This window comes from Fundulus heteroclitus, chromosome 1 (assembly GCF_011125445.2).
Source record: "Fundulus heteroclitus isolate FHET01 chromosome 1, MU-UCD_Fhet_4.1, whole genome shotgun sequence".
NCBI lineage: Eukaryota > Metazoa > Chordata > Actinopteri > Cyprinodontiformes > Fundulidae > Fundulus > Fundulus heteroclitus.
Window position 1 is genome coordinate 1423951 of NC_046361.1, and position 24153 is coordinate 1448103.

The 24153-nt window shown below is 42.4% G+C and overlaps 1 protein-coding gene across 5 annotated transcripts in view; it reads right to left on the reverse strand.

The window, feature by feature from the left end:
• prkcz (protein kinase C, zeta) overlaps positions 1-24153 on the reverse strand; it is a 229631-nt gene that overhangs the window by 39223 nt on the left and 166255 nt on the right. The window lies entirely within an intron of this gene.

Here is a 24153-nt window from a genome sequence, read left to right on the forward strand (position 1 = left end):
ATTAGTTCAGCTAATTCAACCTCATTCCTCATTCTTTAAGATGAACTTTGGTTCTTTAACTCAGGTCTGCAGTGAACCAGGATTCACTGAATTATTCTGATAATGATGATCAACCATTTTACTTGTCTTTTGTTTCTTTTGTGTGTATATAGTTCCGTACTTGATCTCTGTAGCGTCTTTTTATCTTCATTTTGCTTAGTAGTTTTAGTTAAGTTTCATTAGACTAGTAGAGAGGATTTGTTGATTGAAATATAGTGTTAATTCAGATAAATAGCATTCTATAGTGGTGTTCTCTGGATGTTTTATTTATGTTAATAAATTCTTGAACTTGAAGAAAAGTTGTCACTCACTGCTGTTTTTAAGGACATGGAAGCCCATCCTTTTAGGCACATACACCAGGACTTCGTCCTGGTGTATGTGCGTTTACGTATGACTTTGTCAAGACGTAAACGTTTGTTTTATAATAATATACGTACATGTACAATGTATGCAAACCCTCTGGCATGAGTCTGTGAGAAGGATTAATAAGACAAAAACACCAAAATAATCCTTAGTGAACAATGTTTTTTTTTTTTTTTTCCCTACCGGTGGTGGGTCTTCCTCTCTGCTGAGGCGCAGTCTGTGTCCGACTCCGCCTTCGTATGTTACACAAACATGTCTGAACATCCATCCATTTTCTGTATATGTCGCCGTACGGAACACTTGGCCAGCATTTTACAGACTCGCTCCGTCCCTTCAGGCTTTTGCTGTGTGGATCTGGCAATCTGATACCATCAACCATCAACTTACTCTTAAAACGATCTTGTGACACGTTATCTAAAGAAGAAAAATACGGCGAGAACTCGTCGTTTCCTTTGTTTGCGTCTGCCATTTTGTTTTTGCATACCAGTGCGCCGCGCATGCGCGAAAAACCCGGATCAAAACAATAACAATGAACTGGTCTATTCTAAGTTAGATGCAAATCAATGACCCACCCGCTACTGTTATTGCTTTGTGGGAGTGGAGTACTTGGTCACCTGAATCATGATGAGATGGCTTATGTAATTTTTTTGGGAAATGTTGGAGGACCGAGCTGTAAACACTGGGGAGTTGGAAGTGCAATCCTCCCCCTCTGTTTAGGGATGGCTTTTTTATTTTGACCAAAATGGCTTTTTTCACCCCTCTTTCAAACCATCTGTTCTCCCTGTCCAAAATCTGGACATCATTATCGTCAAAAGAGTGCCCTTTGTTTTTGAGGTGCAAGGGGACTGCTGTATCTTGCCCCGAGCTGCTGGCCCTCCTGTGCTAAGCCATGCGTTTATGTAGCTGTTGTTTAGTCTCTCCAGCTAAATGGCAGTAAGACCGAGTCCATCCTCATCGGCACCTCGCATCAAACTAAACAAGCTGGCATCACCCACGTCACCATCAACAATCACTCCATTCTTCTCTTCTCACTTGTCACCAGTCTTGGTGTCAAGTTTGATTTCTCCCTTTCCTTTACTGATCATATTAAATCAGTTTGCCAGACCTCTTACTACCATCTGAGAAACATTTCTAAACTCAAACTTTCACCGTGAACATGCCTTCTCCTCCCTGGGGCCTCGGCTGTGGAATCAGCTGCCTGAATCAGTCAGGATTGCAAACTCCCTTACAACTTTCAAAAGCAGCCTGAAGTAAGGTGACCAGATTTCTGAAATTAAATCTGGGTAAATTTCTAGCTCGTACATAAAAAGCAATGGATCTCATCAAGATGAAATTAGGAAATGGGGACAGTATTGGTTTCATTTATTTTTACATATTTATTAATATGTAAACAACAAAAATCAAGTGTAAAAGCCAGGAATGTGGCTAAAACGAATAAATCGATAGCGTTATTAATAGAAAACTAGAACTGTGTCTCTGGGTTGGGGCAAAGTGGTGGGGGTGGGAGTGGTGGTTAGCTAAAAAAAAAAAAGTAATTCCACAACGTCAATTTTATCTTAAATCCAAATGGATCTGAGTTTACAGATACAGACATTTAAAAATGGTTGCATTGGGATTTCCTCCAAAAACAGACTCTATCCATGCCTGTGCTCACGATCATCTGTTAATCAGCATACATCTCTTTGTCTTCACATCCAGTTTACATAAAATTGTATTTTCAATTCTTATTGTTGTGGGTTTTCCTTTGAGCTTTGACTCATGGTAAGTTCTTTGAAATACAGATTGTGCAACTTTATTTCTACTTTGTTACTGCGCTTATACTTAATAGAAAACTGTATTTAGTCTTTCTGTCCATCTCCAAGTTCATTTCTACTTTCAGATTCAACTTGTCTCTTTTGGATTGTATAAACTAAAACTGTTACTAACTGAATCCCGGAGTCGTTCACAAGTAATTTTTTCCAAGCCTAAGTCAATCACCAAGTGTTTGAGGGGCAAGTTCAAGTCAAGTCTCAAATCTTTCCCCCTCTTTCCTCTAGTGACTGAAAAATCAAATCCATGACATCAAGGTCACCTCTTTCTCTGTATTAATGTAGGTTAGGATTCCAACCTTACATTTTTAAACATTTATAAACAATTATCTTTTAATATTTAATTTACCATTCAAAAAATAGCTGCTTATCCAAGATCAGGTCATGGGATGCAACAGGTCCAGCAGTGAGACCCAGACATCCTTCTCCCCAGCAACATCCTCCAGCTCATTCTGGGAGATCCTAAGGTAATCCCAAGGCCAGATGGGATAGATATTTCCACCAATAGGTTCTGGATCTTCCCCGGGGTCTTCTGCCAGTGGGACACACCCAAAAAAAAAAACAAAGGGAGATGCACAGGAAGCATCTTGATCAGATGTAACCCTAACCCTAACCCTTTTGATGAGGAGAAGTAGTGGCTCTACTTTGAGCTCCCCTTGGGCACCCTGATGTAGTTCAACACGCACTGGGAACAGGCTCAGCAGTCTTGTGCCAAAGATACAGTTCTTGCTTTGGGTGCACAAGGATAGGATAGAATTTAAAAGCCACTCAAATACCAGATTCTAGCACATTACTCCAAACAAAAAACATCAGGGGACATTATGGTCGGTAAATCTAACCTGCACAAAATAATCAACCCGTATTTTATTTTGGCAGGTCAAACTGACAGCACACTTTAAATTCCGGGTCAGAGGTGAACTCGGGATCCCCTCCGTTGCTGTTGCTGCTATCGCTGTGGCTAGCTGCTTGTGTTGGTGTTTTTCCTAAATTGCTGAAGAATATTTTTGAATCGAGCCTGATTAACCTAGACGAAGGATTCGATTGCGTGTTTTCTGGCAACCACTTGATGGTCAGGTTTTTTTTCCACCCCCTGTTTCAACCCAGGATGGTGAGCTACTTTATCACCGCAGCTGTGCAGTATGACTTAATTGAACCAAGCTATTTAATTTTCCCAGACCTATTGCCTTGGATCATAAACTAAAAAAAGAGTTGGATCATTGATTGATGGACCGTTAAACATCCCGCAAACAAAAGAACGGACTTGAATAAGAGAAACTCTTGGGTGTTATCAGGGTTTATTTGTTTTGTTGTTGTTGTTGTTATTGTTGTTTTCCTGTTGTGTTCATTGCTTATATTTATAGGAAAATATTAAGATTATTATTGTTATTATTATCGAATACCTCCCTGAGTCAAATATAAGTTTGAATACAATAACTTAAACTTACTACCTGTCTGTTGGTATTTTATTCACACACGGGCTCCTCAGCCGAACTTTTCTGACTGCCTTTTACCATATTTGGCTGTAGTCAGGCGCCTAGCCTTAATTAGTGTTACATAAACTGAGAATTAGAAAACATTCTGCGGCCTCCTTCTTAAAAACTAGGATTACCACCCCAGTCGGGCACTCCAATTGTGTTGTCCCGGTTCTCCATTGAACACTGAAGACACATGTGGACCATGACAGCTCCACAATGTCCAGAGCCTTCAGCATCCAAAGCCAGATTATGCTGCTGGGAATTAGACTGCCAAGGATCTTGGTCTTGCTTGCCACCCAACTTCCATGGCACTTGATCCCAAAATTACTCTCTACAGGTGGTGGGCTCACACAGAGTGAGTTTCTTCGGGATGAGCCCAGTTAAGCCCCAAAAGCCAAAGCTACGCCACTAGGTACAAAGCCCCCACCCCAAACCTCTCATCCCCCACTCTGAGCTAGAGAATTTTTTTTATAATATTGGGAAACCATTTTTCCACATTTAAAACCTTTGTTCTCGATTCTAAATAGCAAAATGTTCATATTTAAGGTATAGAATACAATATACTGAGCTAGACAAAGTATAGTCAGTGAATAAATGGGTGTTAAACACCTAAATGAACAGAGCAGGAAGTGTTTTTATTTTGAAAAGTTTTGCTAAATGGGACAGGAAATTATATTATTTTGACTCTTTCAGTCAGAGAATGTTGGAAGTTATGATTTATCTTAGTACCAAAATGATCTAAATGTCAAGATCAGGGACAGTGGACCCAGTATTCAGCCGGACAAGAGGTACATTTTTAAGAAGGTTTATTTCCAAACACAGGTGTGAGCAGGAACCAAGAAAAACAGGCAGGCAAAAATGAAGGGCAGGACAAAAACAAGGCTAGTGGTAAATAAACAGTCCAAGGCAAAAAAGGCAGGTAGTCAGATCAGGCAGGAGAAACATATAACAGGGAACAGGAACTGCTGGACAAAACTCACCGATTGGCATGGAAAAAAAAAACAATGATGTGGCAGATTGCAGGGGGCAGAGGCAGGTATAAGTAGGGGAGTGAGCAGGTGAATGGAGTGAAACTAATTACTGGCATGGGTGGAGCTAATCAGGGGAAGGGAAGTGACTGGAAGTAAACTGAAGCCGATAGGATGGTGACTGGAGAAGGGGCGTGACAGGGTGGTGACTAAGAGGTGAAAGAATGCTGGCAGGTGAACTGAATTAAGACTGGTGACAGAAGTGATCGGAGCAGGCCAGAAAAACTGATAACATAAAACAAAATCAAACCATAATAAAACCCAAACTATTCCAAAACTGATACAGAACCTAAAACTAAGACTTAACAGAACACAAGCTATAATAGAAACCAAACAAGAAAAAACCCAAAACAGAAACTGAACTTAAGGCAGGAGAGTGAACTAATTAATCAAAGAACAAATATAAACCATAACAAAACCCAAATCATGACATTTAATACAGTGAATTGTGGTCAATACTGTGAGGCTACAGTTAACATGAACCAAATGCTATAAGCCATTTGCATCCATATTAATCCACTAACATAACTGGTGGACAACCTCATCATTTCACATTAAACATTTACAGCAGCTGCATTCTGTAGCTCACATCCCAGCATCCCTTTCGTTCTTCACTACATGAAATAAAAACTGTTACTATGATCATAGTCTTAGAGCAGGAGTCCAGGTCAAGTCCCAAGTCTTTAGGGAATAATTCTAAGTCGATTAACAAGTGTTAATTTGTCTCTTGCCTTGGGTGAATATTGAAAATTGTTCTGTACCTCTCCCTCTATCCCAGTATATTTACTCAACAAACATCAGAATGCTGAAAAAAAAGACAAAAAACCCTATTGTCAGAAACATGATCATGGTTTGGTATCAGATTAAGAAATATTTAGGCGACCCCTCCTCCTTAACACGCTTCAGCCCGACATGGGGAAACCAGTCTTTCCCACCAGGCAGAGCAGATTCTGGTTTTAGGAAATGGGCTAAAAAAGGTTTAAAGACAATAGGAGACCTTGTGGATTCAGAAAAGGGTGTCTGGATGTCATTTGAAGAGTTGAAGCCAGGTATGATATCCCAAGTAAACATTATTTTAAATATCTACAGGAAAGAAATTTTATTAGATCATCTCAAAATAAATATGAATTCATCCCTACACTGTCCACTTTGGAAACTGAAATGAAGAATGATTGCTTTGTAAAAGGAATCATCTCCAAACTATACAACATGTTGATGGAAGGATCCTCTGAGTCTTCTTTACTGAAGCTCAATGCCTGGAGGCAGGATCTACAGGAACATTTATCTTCAGAGGACTGGGAGAGGGTGTGTACTGAAGCACAAACACAAACTATCAATACACGCCTCAAAGTACTGCAATATAATTGGCTAATGAGAACTTATGTGACACCAGAAAAGCTTAATAAGTACAATGGGGCCATCCCAGACCTTTGTAATAGGTGTGGAGAAGAGAAGGGAACATTTATTCATTGTATATGGAAATGCAAGAAAGTAGCACAATTTTGGAGGGAGATTAAACAAGCTCTAGAGACTATATTAGGTATAAAGCTAGTTTTTATCCTGAATTGTTTATTCTAAGATTATACCCAAACAGACATCATATGTCCAGAAAAAATATTAATGCCATGGATTTATGTCTATTACCAGTAAACCAAAATTCATTAATTGGATTAAGGAAATATCCAGAACCTTGCCAATGGAAAAGATTACTTTCATTATAAAAGGGAAATTATCGCCATTTCAAAATATTTGGGGTCCTTTTATGGAATATATAGAAATCATGAATATGAGAGGTGTTGAGGGTGAACTATAGTTGCAGTTGGACTCCTGGAGTGTCCTGAAATTACTTTTGTTATTTGTATACCCGACTATTTTATTTTTACCCGATTTGGGGTTGGGGGAATGTTTCTGTTGTTTTTCTTTTCTCATATGCTCTGTATGTAATAAGTGTGGCTCTAAAATATCCTGTAATGATTTGGCATGCAAGAAGGGACAAGCTGAATGTTGGACAATAGTCAACTACCCTGAACATTTCCTTTAATTTGAGAACACACTTATGTTCTGTATATTACTGGAATTACTGTTAAAATCAATAAAGATAATGTTGGAGAAAAAAAAAAGAAGTCTTAATTTTAGAACTTAAGTGTAACTCGATTCTGAATCTCAGACTTGAGTCCTGAATCCTGCTGAATCCTAACATAAGCCCTAGTCTTGATAAAGATTTTCCTAACATTTGGTTTAAACAAGATCTGTGCTGACAAACTGTCATGATAAAGACAGCAGATAAAGCCATTCCAACTTTACTCTAACTGACAGATGTGGTACTGTGAGACGGAATGTTCTGTCATTTAAAACGACAGGTGGTAGATAAAGGTAGGGGACACAAAGGGTTGCCAGATTCTACTACAGGCACAAACAAACATGTCTGGAAAAAGGTGAAAAACATCTATGTCAGTTTATGTGATGTGTAGCTACTGGAAATGAAATGCTTCTTTCATGTTGGTGAAGTCAAGCTGTGTTTCCAAAATTTTGAATTTAAAACTGCTTCTTAACTGGGTCTGAGAAGAAACTTTTCCTTTATTAAAGAATGGTTATAGAACTCAGATGTGTGATCATTATTACAGCGTAAACATGGCTAAGAGCTGACGCTGAATTAGCCCTAAAGGAACCTTGGTTCTATGATTAGCATGAGTGAGTGTCTATGGGGGAACACCTCCTGCGTGACCTCGTCAGAAGCTTAAATGGAATTATGCCAGCCCTGAGTGGCTGGCATCAGTGACGTCTATGCCAGGGAGGGTCCAGTCCCCCACCCAATAAATAGGGCCGGCATAGCGTCAATCGTCATTCAAAAAACAAGCTCACCTCTTCCTGCGTCGCAGCAAGGAGGGTGGTCTGGTGAAAGCACTACTTACAGTAGATGCTTCTTGATCCCCGGCTCTATTCATCATCCACTCCAGATTCTGCTGAATGTCGTGGTTAGCCATTGCCTTTATCTCGGCTCTGCCAGAGTAGCTGTGGCTGCACAGCACTGCCATCTGCTGGTTGTTCAGTGGAGGGTGTCTTCGCATTCAAATCTAGTGGTATTCATTTGTGGATCTTGGTGTGTAGTAGGAATGTCTCAAAATTACATCATCGACATAAAAGCAAAAAGGAGATTCACAAATGCAGATTCCACATACAAAGTCAAGCATATTTATTTTCAAATCTCGAAAATATATTTACAAAGACACGTTTATTTATATAAATTTGTTTATTTGTATGTCACATTTTTATATTAGTATTTTGTACTTGGATATTTATAAATGTATGTATATGTATATATATCCTTTTATATTTATTTAAGTCTTTTTCAGACAATCTTCACTCCATAATGGAGGGGAGAGATTGTGAATAACTTTAAAAGCAAGTCGGACGATTTTGAACTGAATTCTGAACTTGACAGGTAGCCAGTGGAGCTGCTGCAGGACTGGCGTGATGTGATGGAAAGAGGGGGATGTCGAAATTATGCGAGCTGCTGAGTTTTGCACTGCCTGAAGCTTGTGAAGGGATTTTTGAGGAAGAACGAAAAGAAAAGAATTACAGTAATCGATGTGGGAAGTGACCAGACTATGAACAAAAGTACAGGTGGAACCAGGGGAGAGAGAGGGGCGAAGGCGATTGATATTGCGTAAGTGAGCAGAGCGAGTAAGATTGTTAATATGAGAAGAGAAGGACAAAGTACTATCAAGGATGACACCCAGACTCTTGACCTGAGGTGAGGGGGAGATTATGGAGTTGGCGAATGAAAGGGAGAAACTGTCAGCTTTGGATAATGTAGATTTGGTTCCCACTAGGAGGATATCTGTCTTGTTGTTATTCAATTTAAGAAAGTTGGAGGTGAACCAGGATTTTATTTCGGTTAAGCAGGAGATTAATGAAGGAGGTGGAAATGAAGAGTTTGGCATACAGTAAAGATAGAGCTGGGTGTCATCCGCATAGCAGTGAAAATTAATGTTGAATTTATATTGCCTAGAAGGAGAATGTAAATGATAAAGAGTAGGGTTCCCAAGACAGAGCATTGGGGAACATCGGTTGTAGATTGAGAGGAGCTTGAGCGATAGGACTTAATCTGAACAACTGAATGCGGCCAGAAAGGTAGAAATGAAACCAGGCTAGGGGAGTATGAGTGATGCCAATTATGTATAATCAATGGAGTAGGGTAGTATGGACGGTGATTATTGTAGTTGTTGGGATCTAATCCAGATTTCTTCACAATAGGAGTGATAATAGCAGTTTTGAAAAGAGAAGGTACAATTCCAGAACAAAGCGAGGAGTGGATGATGCCAGTTATGAAGGGGAGGAGAGACTGAAGGCAGGATTTGACCAGGGCAGACGGAATGGAATCAAGTGGGCAGGTGGAAGATTTTGATTTGTTGATAAAATCAGATATATTGGAGAGGATTGGTAGATGGAAGCTGGAAAGGGCTGGCAGAGTGGAGGGGTTTTAGGGGAGGGAGGTGACAGGATAGGAGACAGGCACTGGTGAATAATTTAGATTTTATCGTTAAAAAACTGCATTATAGAATTACAAGCATCAGTTGAGCATAGGTTTGTGTGTGTGTGTGTGTGTAGGGTGGGGGGGTGGAGGGGCAGAGAAGTTGGGGATTTGAAAATGTTGTTGAACACCAAAAACAGAGTCCGAGAATTACCTTCATGTGAACAAATCAGGTTGGAATAGTATGTGGATGTAGTCTCAGTGATTAATTCTTTGTATTGAGTAATATACATTTTGCTGTGAATTGTTAAACCATTAAGTATTCCAAGTAGACGGCACTTAGCCTTCATGGTCCGGAGTTCAGGGGTAAACCAGAGGGCGGTGTGGGAAAAGGCAACAGTCTGGGTTTTTGTTGGAGCAAGGAGGTTCAAAATGTCATTTAAGCAGTTATTGTACAGAGATGTCAGTTCATCCATGTGAGGAAAAAGGATCCAGGATTAAAGTTCTTAGAATATGTGAAGAGAGTGTGTCCAAGTTGAAATTCTTAATGTTCCGTAATGAAAGGAGCCGTGAGGTCTTTGCGGTGAATTTGACGGGCGGAAGTGTTAAATGAGAGGAAGAAATAATCAGATATGTGGAGGTCCTCAGCTGAACAGTTAGAGGGGGTGAGACCAGAGCAACAAATTAAGTCAAGAATATGACCTTTAGAGTGTGTGGGAAAATATGAAAATTTATCAAAATCAAAATTGTCCAGACAAGATAGGAAATCTCTGCTGAGGGGAATGTTAAAACTGTCCATGTGAATATTAAAATCCTACACCAATATTACATTGGGTGAGAGAGAGAAGAGGAGGGTGAGGAGATCATTTAGTTCATTTAAAAAGTCACTGTGTGGCTTGGGGGTGGGGTGGGGGGGGGGGCAATAGACAGCCGCAACAATGGTGGGTGTAGGGCCAGAGAGTTCACAGGACAGGCATTCAAATGAGCTGAAGGCAGGGAAAGTGACGGGCAGCACTTTCCATTTCTCATTGTAGAGTACCGCGAGACCGCCTCCTCGGCGCGTCACACGGGTCTGTCAAAGGTAAACAAACCCAGGTGGAGTGCAGTCATTTAGCTGTGAATAGTTATTAGGCTATTGCCAAGTTTCTGTTAGGATAAGAAAGTCCAGTTCACTGTCGACAAGGATATCTTGGACGAGATGACCCTTGTTAGTAAGTGAACGGATATTGAGGAGACCAAAGTTGAGGTGATGGTTTCGAATTTGACTGGAGGCTTAGCTGACCTAGCTGGGCTGGCTAGTACGCTGTGGTCCACAGTCCAATGGGGTTTACGTTGAGAGCGGCGAGTTAACAGGTTTTAACAGGTTTGGAGTGGATTTAAAAGGTTTGGAGTCACTGGGATGGTGTGTGTATTTCCGAGGTAGGAGAGCAATGTTATGCCAGAAGCTGTTTGAATATGCTTATAAATATTATTAATTATAATTTGGTATTATAAATTAAGTAATAAGTCATTCAACTCAAAATCCCGCTATAACAAAATATAGTTCAAATGGTGGTGATGTTAGCTAGAAGCTTGTAAGGATTTATACCAGTAATGCATTAGTTAATTAGCTGTTATGAACTCATTTATGCTGGAATAAATGATCTGGTCGGATTTTATCAGATGTTAACAGATATCAGATGTTAACTCCAAAAGGAGTGTAGCTCTGAATTCTGAATAACCAGGCAACTGTGAACTGAATTGAACACAAAACAATTTCTATTCTGCAGTTGTTGTTTTATTAAACCAAAAGCAATTCCCTGTTACAGTAATTCTCTGATCCAACAACCTTGGAAATCTTACTCATTACTAAAACTACACATGCAAAATATATGTGGAAATAAAAGAACAAAACAAAAATAAACAATGGATTAGAAATGAGTGGTTAGCAAATCTAAGTCCAGCTCACGGTTGTTTAACACTCACATTGAAGACGTCGGCATTTGACGTAGCAGCATTGAGAGGCAGGAACCCGCTTCGGGAATCCAGACGGACGCCGCAAGGCTCTGACAATAGCTAGGTCTAACTGGCTAGGCGACACTCTCCTAAGATGGCGACTATGATGACGTATGATCTACAAATTTGCATGATGCGTGAGGGGAGGTCCTAATGATGTAGTCAGCACTTACGCTAACGTGGGGCGGTGCTTCGGCTCAGAGCGGGAGCGTCTTGGCTAAGGAGTTTGAACAAACCGCAAACTGAGTTTCAACACAAAGCGATTGAACCCGCTGATAAGACAGCAAAGATGGAACAAAGAGAGAGGAAAAGGATGAAAAAAGTTGAAGAAGCGACTCACGGCGGGGTCACTTATGAACCACAAAATCAACACAGCCCAAAATACCTTCACACATGCAAGAAATAAAAGGGGAGAACCCCGTTACTTGTGAATCAGGGCTGTCCCGGCTGGGTCCGTGAGCGCTCCAAGTCGTCCTGATCGCGTCTCGACTGTGCAGCGGCGGTTGTAGGCAGGAGCGAGCAGCAACGGGGACGGAATGAGGAGGCTCCTTCGTCTCTTCCTCCGGGCTTACAGTCACTTTGCTCGGCCCAGCAAAAGCGTAGTCCTCTTTAGATCACTGGGAGATAAGGCGGCTCTCAGTGTTTTGATCAGAGGGAATTAAAAAGTACTTTTAAAGTCGACCTCCTGCGTCAGCAGGGATAAAGTTTGCTTCGAAAAGTCTCGGTCCAGCGAGAAACTCGAGCACGTGGCGTGGGGGGGGGGGAGGGGGTAGTTTGGAGTAAAACAGCTGTGTGTCTTCTCAGGTTGGCGGCGTGCCAGGGAAGAAGGCAGATTGTCATGTGGGATCGAGTTTTACCCCTTTCCATAGTAACGTTATCTCGTTGCTATGGTCAGTGGCCATTTTGGGCCACGTTGCATGATGGGAGTTGGTGGCCATTTTGACCACAATGCATCTTGGGAAATGCGGTCCATCATGACCCGAATTAATGCAGTTTCGTCACGTCTGAACCGGCATTACAGCAATATCAGGGTAGAGGCGTAAGGATGCCAGCGGAGGCTCAGTCAGAAGAGAGTGGATGCGGAGGAGCTCTGTTGTGGTGTACTGGAATAGACCAAAACAGAGAAGAGGCAGCATGAAGATCAAGATTATTACAGTCCAGGTGAAAATCTGTGGAGGCCACATCATTGGCAGCAGCAACGGGACCGGAGGGTCAAAGGGCTGGATAGAGAGGCAGGTAAGCTTACACTTTTGCACACAGAAACTTGACGAAGAATGAGGTGTACCGATAACAAAGTTTCAGGGTAGCTCCCAGCGTTGGGTTGTTGAGTATTGTAGAATCAACTGGTTTTGCAGTCATTTGGAGTCTTTCACCACCTTGCTAAACTTGTATTTTGCATCTTTGAATCTGCATTTGTCCCCACTCCTGAAGGCCACTTCCTTATCCAACCTTAACCTTCTGAGTTTGGCTGTGAACCAGGGTTTGTTGTTATTGTAAGTCACCCTGGTACGTGATGGAACCCAGCAGTCCTCACAGAAGCTGATGTATGATGTCACAATCTCTGTGCACTCATCCAGGCTGTTAGTAGCAGCCCTGAAGACATCCCAGTCAGTAGAATCCAAACAGGCCTGAAGATCCTCCACAGTCTCACTGGTCCACTTCTTTGATGTCCTCACTACAGGTTTGCACAGCTTAAGTTTCTGCCTGTAAGCTAGAATCAGGTGAACCATGACGTGGTCGGATTGGCCCAGTGCAGCACGGGGGACGGCGTGATAAGCATCCCTGACTGTGGTCAGGGATACTTATATAGGCTGGAATGTTACATGATGTGCAAAAAGCCAAGAGCGGGGAATTATTTTGCAAGGTGTCAGGGTTCTCTGTATTTGCCTGCTCTAACTCTGCTCCTCAGGTGTGCCTAGTTGGTTGTGGGGGCGTGGTCCACACCTGCAGCTCGTTGGAGGCGGCTTCCTTTGGCTTCTTAAGCAGGGCACTGACAGATGGAAGACGCCAGAGCCTTAAACCAGTCGTGTTTTTGTGCTGGATGCACTTACCTGCCTTGACGTTCCGTCCCAGAAGGTTCACCAGTATCACAAGGCTCAGATTTTGCTCTGGCGCTCCCCCCCTTACTCACTGGAGGTTACCCAGCTGGGCTCGAGGTCCCCTGCCCGGATACTGGTCAACTCTGGTCAATCCATCTGTCACTCGACCCAGCGGAGGCTAGCTCTGGATCCCTCGTCAGCTGCTGCTGGTGCCCTCCAGCCACTAGCCACCTACTCCATCTAGAGCAGGCTCACAGGGTTTCCCCGACACTCACTCCTTCCCGGTTAGGTCCGCCCGGCTAATAGGTAAGCATAGCACGTTCTGACTGGTACTGGATTCTAGCCGTTGATCTAACTACTCCGTTCTCTTGCAGTCTCCTCTGCCTCGACGTTCAGACATCACAGCTGCAGTCATTATTTCGTCTTTTGTATTTGCACATTTCCTAATAAACTGTTTAAATCTATCTGCTGTCGCCTGGTCGTATCTGCATGTGGGCAAAACATCTGAAAACCATGACACAAGGCACTGTCAATAATGTTTAACTTAACTAAACTGGCTAAAAAGGTTTACGTTTTAAACATACCAGGACAGGTTGAAAAAAAACTTCTGACACCACTGAACTATGGGTTGTTTTTCTCCATCAGTGATAAAATGGCGATTAGTGGAACACCTTTTTTTGTAACCTAAAACGTCACCTAACAACCAAAACAGCATCGTCCTAGTTTAACTGAAGTTTAACTAAGCAGGAGTCAAGATGGACGGCCACCATGCCGCCTGCACAATACAGTTTTGTTAAACAGCTGTTGGGCTTTTTCTGATGTCCTTTTCAAATATCTCACTAATGGCGACACTTCTTCCCTCAGTCACAGTGTCCACACCAAAAGGTTTTGGGGTTTGTGCAACCTGTTAGTGCTTAGGTATGGTGTGTTCACTGATCAGAGAAGATTGGATCATTGAGTTTCTGAGAGGGTACTCACTCTAATAATACATTGAGATAGATACTTTATTAATTTCAGAATGGAAATGAGAATGTTACTGTAGCCAGTGTTATGCATGAGTGGAGAACTTCATAATGTGAATGATGCTGTTTGAACGTTGGTAACGTGAAGGTAACCCAGCTCAGCATGACACCATTTTTAATGAGCATGAAATGAAGCAAAGTTATCCAGAGAAGCTGCAGCTTTGTACTCCTCTCCCACCATCCTGCAGGTAAGTAATTGAAAGAACAGAGATGAGTTTAATTTACATGACTGAAGTTTTCTAAGCTGAATCCAGAAATACTAAATTTGAGTTCGGAAGAGGAGAGTTTGTATGACAGAAAAGTAATAAAAAGAACAGAGAGAAATCATCTGATTCCGATCACCAGCTAATCTCTTGGTGCATCTGACCAAGTGATGTCAGAACGACTGGATCATCTCCCTGAGATAATCCAGCGACTTTGACATCACTTTAAATATTCTAGTAATGATATTACTGGGGACAACCAAGGAGGACTTTTCTCGGCCAATGGAATAACAAGGTGTGGAGTTGTTGCTAGACAGAAGCTCCTCCAGCACTGTGCACAACAGGGTAGGTAAACAGAACAGCATGGCATGCATGTAAGTGTTGATCATACACGTAGGAAAATATCTGTTACCAAAGACGTAGCCATTTATGTCAAAGAAAACTAAGAATAGTCCCTTGATGAAGCCTTGTTTCCTCCAGAGGATTGTACACGAGCTTGAGGTACTTGTTTAGTCTGATGCATGTCGAGGGTTTCTCGTTGGGAAAAAGAGTTGGGGTGGGGCTTGTAGTTCAAACAACAAGATCATGTTTATATCAGTCGAAAATCGTTGGGCAACCTGTTTCGTTCTGTGCGAGTTCCAGCAGAGCTTTGGATTGTGGTATCTGTGCTTCATTAAACTGGCTCAAATGATTTTCAACAGAGGTGAGTAATCCAGGTTCAGAAAGTAAAAAGCCTGTAAAGCCTGTTTTTTGTTTTTTTGCTTTTTTGGGAATGTACAGAGATTAGATTCAACCATTTGCATTTCCAGCTCCACAGCACAGCTGTTAAACCAGGGATCTCAAACTCCAGTACTCGAGGGCTGGTGTCCTGCAACTATTAGATGCGTTTGTACTTCAACACACCTGACTCCAATATAAGCTCATTAGCAGAGCTTGACTGCATGCTAGTGAGGTAGTTTAGACATTTGATTCAGGCATGTAGAGCAAAGGACACTTCAAAAAGTTACAGGAAACCGGCTTCCAAGGATTTTAGTTGGAGAGCACTGGTTTGAATCACTTGGTTAAGTGAACAGGATGAAGGAAAACTAGGCAGGGTTTTTACTTTCTTTACCCACCTCTGATTTCTGAAAAAAAATCTGAAAAACTCTGCCTATCTCCATCACCTTGTCCTGTTGTCCCCCAGTCTCCTTCTGTCTCTCTTTATTCATGAATTTCTTTTTCAGCTTTTTAGTACCTACGCTCCTGTCAGTTTCACCCCCTCATATCCTGTGCTCGGCTTCCTCCTCTCTGCCTCGCTCATTTTCAGTTCTTTAATCTCTTCGCATCTTTCTCCTCTCTCCTCCCAGTCTCTCTGATGTGTTGTCAGGCAGGCAGAAGCAGGGAGGTGGTAATGAATTACACTGATGGCCTGGAACAAGCCCAGCACACACAAACCCAGTATGCTGCTGAGCCCAGAGGTGCACATGAAAGCAGTCAAGAGACCGTCAGGCTGCACAGACAGACCAGAGGCTCTCAGATGACAGCAGCCACCGTCGTGTGTGCGTGCTTGTGTGTGTTCCATTGATGTAACAGTCAGCTCAATGAAAAACAGGTGACTGAGGTTTACACTACAGTATCACTTGATCAAATGTTCTTCAGCAATCTACATGCACATCTCAACATAATAAAGAAGTTTAAAACAAGTGTGTGTCTTTCTCACTGCAGAAAGAGGTGAAATCTATTTAAAACACCTAAAAATATATATATTTCTTGCTACACAGATCCTTTGATCAAATCAGACATTCCCAACACTTCAGAATATTAAACTCAGTTAGGGGGGATGTTATCATAGATAGCCAGTGTACAAAAATATCCCTTACATAATGTTTTAAACGCTTTTAAACAACAAGACAACATCAGATTAAGAGTAGACTGGATAAGCAGAGGATATATCCTTGATTCATGTAGTCAGTAGATTATCTACTCTACATGTTGAGCAACAAACTATTCTTACTGCTGTCAAGTCCTTCACACTGCAGGGAAATGTGACCCAAATCCGATCTTTTTGCCCTTATGCAAACCATATTTTTATTTTTCACAGCAGTCTGAACAACCCAATTCCAATCTTTTCACACCCGAAAAAATCTGATTTGTGCCACATATGTGCTACTAATTGAGATAAATATGAGACATTTTTTAATGCGTCCGCAGTCTGAACAGTTATGTCGCATTTTACCTGTCTTTCACGTCACTCTCCTGGCTCTCACAACTCATACACACACAGTAGTAGCAATTGTTAATAGCTATGCTGCTTTTTTCTGACCTTCATCTTAATAATAATAATGATAATACATTGGATTTGTAATGCACTTTATATTTATACAAATCCCAACATACTACATAGTAAAACAGGTAAGTGCTAAATAAAAACACAGAGAGCATGAAAAATAAAAATGATAAAATAAACAAAGACAATAAGTAAAAGGGCACGAGGTTCAATTATAAGCTCTCCTAAAAAGGTGGGTTGCTGCTGAGCAGAGAGCCCGATCTCTCAGGGTACAGAGCTTCGTCCTTGGTGGTTTCAGCAGATATGTCAGGTAGATCGGAGGGTGCGTGTTGAGGTCTGTGGGGTGAGAAGTTCCTTGAGGTATGGTGGGGAATCACCATGTATGCACTGGTGGGTAAGTGATGCACCTCTCCTCCTTTTGACACCTTGTTTTTGTTTACTAAGCCAATGCGTGACAAGCAAATTTCTCCAATGTGAGATCAATAAAGCCCTATCTATCTATCTATCTATCTATCTATCTATCTATCTATCTATCTATCTATCTATCTATCTATCTATCTATCTATCTATCTATCTATCTATCTATCTAGGGAGACCTTGTATTCAATCCTGAGTGGGACAGGAAGCCAATGAAGTGACTTGAGGATGGGAGTGATGTGGTCATGTTTGCACACCCTCATCAGTATCCAAACAATGCTGTTTTGTATGGACTGCAGCTTCTGAGGGCTTTCTCAGGCATCCTGATGAGCGCATTGCAGTAGTCCAGCCTGGAGGAGACAAAAGCGTGGATAAGCTTTTCTGCATCTGCAGGAGTGAGTGTGGGACAAAGTTTGGCAATGTTTCTGAGGTGGAAGGAGGAGGTCTTGCAGAGGTGTTTTATGTGAGACTCAAAGGTCAGATGAGAGTCCATTTTAACACCCAGGTTAGTGGCAGATGTTGAGATTGGAAGAGTTTGCTCAGAAGGTGATGCTGGTAATGTCAGATCACTGAATCTGGTGTGGAGTGCCGACTAAGATGGCTTCAGTCTTGGAGTTGTTTAGCTGAAGAAAGTTTTGCTTCATCCATGCCTTTACCTCCTCCAGGCAGGTGGTCAAAGCTGATGATGGCAGGGCAGCAGAGGGAGTTGGGTTTCTCCTGAGGTAGAGCTGAGTGTCATCAGCATAGCAATGGAATGAAATTTCATGCCGGCTGATGATAGGGCCAAAGGGGAGCATGTACAGAATAAACAAGATGGGACTGAGCACTGAGCCTCGAGGAACACCACATGTGACGTTGTGAGCCAGGGATTTAGCCTTTCCCAAGGCAACATACTCAGTTATTCCAGTGAGGTATGATGAAAACCAGTCATAGACAGACTCAGAGACACCGATAGTGGAGTTTAAACGATGGAGGAGGATGTTGTGATCCACAGTGTCGAATGCTGCAGTCAAGTCCAGGAGGATGAAAATAGGTTGGAAACCAGCGTCTACTGTCATCAACAGGTCATTTGTGACCCTGACCATGGCTGTTTCTGTGCTGTGGCTCGTGCGGAAACCAGACTGAAATTTCTGGTTACAGGTCGTGTTGTTTTAGATGGTCCTGAAGCTGAGCTGCAACTACTTTTTCCAGCACCTTTGAAAGGAATGGAAGTTTGGAGATTCCAAGTAAACTCAGAAGTGCCTTTGCAGTTGCTCAATAAGGTCAATGGTGACAATCAAAACTGATTGTTCACATGTAAAAGAGGATCATCAGGCTAACCATAGATAGTTAATGCTCTGATGGCCACTTATAGTTCCCTGGGGCTGAGTTATGTTTGCCACAAGCATGACTCAACCCACTTTGTGTTTATTGCACCTTTAAATTAATTCTGTTTGTTGGGTGACTGATGGGACTTTTTCATGGCCCCTGTCTGGCCCGCCACTACTCTACTTGCCCCGCCCAAGCCCGGTTCCACGGCTTTTAGTTTTCAACAGACCCAGTAACGCAATGGCTTTAAGCTCCACCTCCATTTTGCTGCTATTAAGCAGTGTGGCATTAACTCTGAACAAATAGTGAGAAAATGTAGAATAAAAACATAGATCAGGTTCTCACATGTCTCTCTCTCTCTGTGTCTCTGTGTGCGTGCGTGGGTGTGTGAGAGAAGGAGAGAGGAAATGGGAGATGTGAAAAGCGCACAGATCCACAACTACTCCGTTTCAAGCGAGCAAGGAGCGGCTGCTATGAGAAAAGTCATGTGTGTGTGCCGGCAGCTTCTCTGTTTTTCTCAAGCCTCCTCTCTCCCACAGAAGACAGCTCTGCTCTCTGCTGCACACACAATACTGATAAGACCAGTGCTGTCAAGAACAACTTTTTGAACCACGCAGTCTTTATACAGAAAACCTCACAGGTTTCCATTGTACCGAGTCTGCAAATCAAGCCCCCCCGGCTCCACTATCGGGCCACGCCTACGACCAATCAGCAGTGACTGGCTTGCCACACCCATGGTCAATCACTCACTAGCAATCGGCTCACATAAGAGCTCTACACTACTCGACAACAACCGCACAATATCCTGAGAGGGATATGTCTGGGTGGGGAGAAAAGGCCCTTCGGAAAAAAAACTCAAAGTGCGCTGTGTGGAGTAGAGTACGGCCTAGTGGAGTCGATAGTAAAGACCTTTTATTCTCACCCAATCAAAATAAACAACCAGCGCATCCATAGTACCTCATCCAAAGTACCCAGATTAGGGTGACACCTTTTAACCAAATATTAAGTAATTTAAAAAAAAATGTTTTTATTATATTCTCACTGTGTGCGCAATGTATGGAGGCAACACCATGGTGGCAAGGAAGGAAGATTAGTGTACAAGGGATCCTCAGCCTTAAAATATTACAAAAATGTGTGACTTCCACTTTCTTTAATCATTAAGTTGGAATAACATAATAATCTTTGAGATGGGTGCAAGGATCACAGCATCAAACATGAAGAGTAAACTGTGCTTTTTAAATGAACTCTGATCAGTTAGTTTGTATATACTTTCAATAACAAATGCTTAAAAAGTGCCATTTTGTTCCCAAACCAATGGCCTTTTTGGGACTAAAAGTGTCAAGATTGACTTTGTCTGGGTTAATACTGTTTTACAAGGCAGACTGATGCCTCCGTACATCCTGTTTCCTGGTTAGATGTGCTCTTGGTGCCATCCAACTCTTTTGCTTCAAAATGAGCAGTTTCTTCTCAGAGCTCATCAACCTGACAGTTTTCTGGCAGTGAATAATTGCCAGAAAACTGTAAATTTGGAGGGAGAATAACAGAGTGTGGCAGGTAAATGATATTCAAAAGTGTCATCTTTTCAGAGAGAAAAGCCGCCGCTCCCTCAGGAAGCGTCTGATGAATATTAATATGTGGTAACAACAGTAATGGCGTGCCAGGCCTGTCAGGTCTGGAGACAGATTCCTGGTTTGAGGGCAGAAAGTGTTGCTTCTCCACTTCTCCCTGCATCATCAACCTGAGCTTTGGTGCTGGGCTGAGGGTGACTCCCATTAATCTGCCTTTAGTGTGTACTGCACCAGAAATAAAGCAGCACTCATTAAGACGCAATCATTTCCCCCTGTTTTTAGTACCTACCGCCACACTTTATTGTTCCATGGTAAAACTGAAACAATGCAGTTGGAGAAATGGGCTTAATTATTCCTAAATAGAGAGCTGCTAATGCATTGCGTTCTTTAGCTTTTCATACTCAGTACTCACTAATCCCACATTTCTTTCTGATTTCTTTTCAAGAAGCCAAAATTATAAAGTAATCTTGATTAAACATCCTTTTAGATTGTCTCAATTGTCTTTCAAAGTTTTCATTTGGACGTTGGCTGCTTTTTCTCTCATTCTGGGTGGTGGCACAAGTTTCTGTGACATTAAAACAGCACATATATTCATTTTCTCAATATGTCAGTGTCTGTATTATTGATCTGCTGTTTACTTGACTATATAAAATGGGCATTGTTGTTGCCTTTAATACATGGAGGAAGAAAAAGTTGCAGCACTCTGCTGATGTTGTAATTTAACCACTTAGTGCATCAAACTGAAATTCGGAACAAGCAAAGCACATTTCATGCTGTAGAAAACAGTAAAAGAAAAAACCAAGAAAAAAACTGTTGCAGCTGTTCTCCACAAACGTCAGAACCTTTCCTACAGCTATGATCTGTACAGCAAGCAGCTCGAGTGCTGATTTAAAGTTCTTAAATGAAATAAACAAAGTAACCTCTGAATTACCGATGACTTGACACTGCTCAGTAAATAAAGCACTGAAGCATATAAACACTGACGTGATTCAAGCCCCAGTCTTCTGACCACAGTCATAATGAATCAAAAGGTTCACGCTAATGTACATCATTTATGCTCAACATTCAACTAGCTGAGCAGACAATGACTTAAACCAACACCAGTTCTTTTTCTGATCATGAGCTCCATGACTGAATGTATTAGTGGAGGTAACCAAATGCATTAAACCGGCCCTCCAATAAAAAATAAGAGCTCTTAAAAAAACAGCTCAATGTTGCTCTAATAACACCCGCTCTAACAAAAAGTATTCATCCTTGAACGTCCGTTTCTGGTGGTCAACGGAGATCAATTTAGTTTCACACCTAAAGGCCAATTTATAACACATATCCGCTCAGCTGCTTTTCAACACAAATAGAAAAGACTTCACGCATTTGAGCATCAAGACATGGGGAAGACAAAAGGGAATTTAAGGGGCTTCGAACATGGCATGGTTGTTGCCGTGCCATGTTGCCATGACAAAAGTCATGTCTCAAATTTAAAGAGAATGATCCACAAAGGACAGAAATCCAGTAAGCAGCTGCCATATATGAACACACAAAAGACATAGCAGCATACGGGCTGCAGTAGAAGGCAGGAAACTGAGGTTATTATACAGACGGGCTCACCAAAATTCGACCATATCATATTTGAAAAACGTTTCCTGGTACGGCAAGTCCCAAGAGTCAATTTCTTCAGCCGTGAATCAATGAGTTTTCTCCGTAGTGTGTCGGGGCTCTCCCTTAGAGACAGGGTGAGGAGCTCAGTCATCCGGGGAGGACTCAGAGTAGAGCCGCTGCTCCTGCACGTCGAGAGGAGCCAGTTGAGGTGGCTCGGGCATCTGGTCAGGATGCCTCCTGGACGCCTCCCTGGTGAGGTGTTCCAGGTACCACCGGGAAGAGACCCAGAGAGAGACCCAGGACACGCTGGACGGACTATGTCTCTCGGCTTGCATGGGAACGCCTTGGGATTCCCCCGGAGGAGCTGGCCCAAGTGGCTGGGGAGAGGGACGTCTGGGCCTCCCTACTGAAGCTGCTACCCCAGCGACCCAACCCCAGATAAGTGGAAGAGGATGGATGGATGGATGGATGGATGGATGGATGGATGGAGGGTCCGACAAGTGTCTGTTTCAGCAGCTACTTCCAGCAGGATAATGCTTCATGTCCCACAGTTCAGGTAATTCCAAAATGGTTTCTTCAACAACACAATAGACCTTTTTCCATTAGATCTGTAAAGGCTGAGGCTCTTTAAAATCCTGGGGTTTTCAAAAACCTACCTAGCGTTTCTACTTTTACTTTCCTCAGACTTTACTTTGACAGGAAAGAGTCCTTAAAGCGAGGTGCTTTGCTCAATGGGCGGGATTGTATGCTGCAAGGTTAAACAGTCTGCCACAAGGGGGAGTAAGGCGCAGCAAGGAGATTATCGATTTTATACCCTTAATTTATCACAAAAAGTGGTTTTAAAATGTTTTTAGGCAAGAAAGTACACCTACAGACTTCATTTGTGAAGTCGTGATATCAGGACGGCAGAGACCCACTGACAGTCTGGTGTCTCCGGGGAGACTGCAGGTTATAACGGTAGAGATAAGCTGACCAGATGATGACGGCAGAGACTCCCACCAAAAGTTTGCAGTATTGTACTGTCAAGTCCTCCTGGTTATTCTTGCCATGGATGAGGCAAAGCCCTACTTATGAAGCTCTTATTTTAACTTGGTGAGGCAAAGTTTGGATCAGACAGATGTGTCTGTCTGCTTCCCCGTGCCGCATCACTGCAGTCCTTGCGTACACAGAGAGAAGGTGGGCTTTATTTTAATTTATATATACCAACAAGAGTAGAATAGAATAAACTCTGGCGGATCCGAGCGGGTGGAATAGGGTAGGATCAGTATAAAAGAAGTAAAGGAGGTTTAACAGCATCAGCAAAAGCTGTCTATCCTGCTTTATCTGGAGTCCGGATGAGTGGCATGAGGACAAGATTCAGCTTCTCAGTCTGCCTTTGTCTGTTTGACCTATGCTGTCTTTTTGCCGCCACTCACTGGACCAGAGTTGTACTGCACTTCTCCTCACAACCTCTCAGCACGTAATTAACCTGTTTTACATAAATGGCCCTTAAAAAATTTAAACACGGAAACACAAAAAAACCCTGACTTTGGGTTACCCCAGGAAACCAAAGCCTGGGGCTTTAAATCCAGATGCAAAGAGGGGCAAATAATCCCATTTTGGTTAGCTTCAGAGCCAGTCTGGGAGCACAGTGTTGAAGACTGAGCTGAAGTCTACGAATAGCATCCGAACCTAGGTGTTGGGATGCTGCAGATGAGTCAGAGCCGTGTGAAGTGCTAAAAAGACAGCATACTCTGTAGAACGATTCTCCATGTAGGTGAACTGCAGGCTGTCCAGTCCAGAAGGGATGGCGTCCTTGATGTACTTCAGGTGGATCATCTCCAAGCACTTCATGATGACAGGGGTCAGAGCAACTGAATGGTACTCACTGAGGCAGTTGATGTATTCCTGGCACAGGCACAAAGATGGAGGCAGGCAGGGACCATGGAGAGTGACAGGGAGAGGTTGAAGATGTCCAGAAGAACCCCTGCAAGTTGGTCAGCACATGATTTTAGCATCCATCCTGATATCATGTCTGCACCTGCAGTTGATGTTGACCTTCTTTAAGGAGGAGGTCTCTTGGTGTATGAGAGACTGATGGTGCACATCTGGCTGAGGATGATGTTCAGACTTTCTGCTGCTTGGAGAGTCGAAGCGTGCAAAGACGCTGTCAGGGAGAGCTGGGTCATTGCTGAGCTGCTGGTCGCTGGGCTTATATTCCATGATGGTCCTGATGCCTCGCCACATGCTTTCTGGGTTGTTGCCGTTCAAGTGGTCCTTGATGTGCTTGATTTGTTTGATGAATATTAACTTATTCCATGTAGCTTTAACACTGCGCATTTGTATATTTATTTGAATTAGATGGCACCATTTTATCAGCTCATAATAATGGCCATTAAGCTGAGAACTATTTTAAAGGTCCATTAAGTTTTTTTTCTTACTGAACTCTTATATTGTATTCCTTTTAATGTGTGAAAAAGTAAAGTAAGTACCTATAAATGTTTCAGAGGGATGGGTGGTTGGTGGTAGTGATGGGGGTGGGGGGGGGGGTGAATAAGTGAGTATTTCTGTGA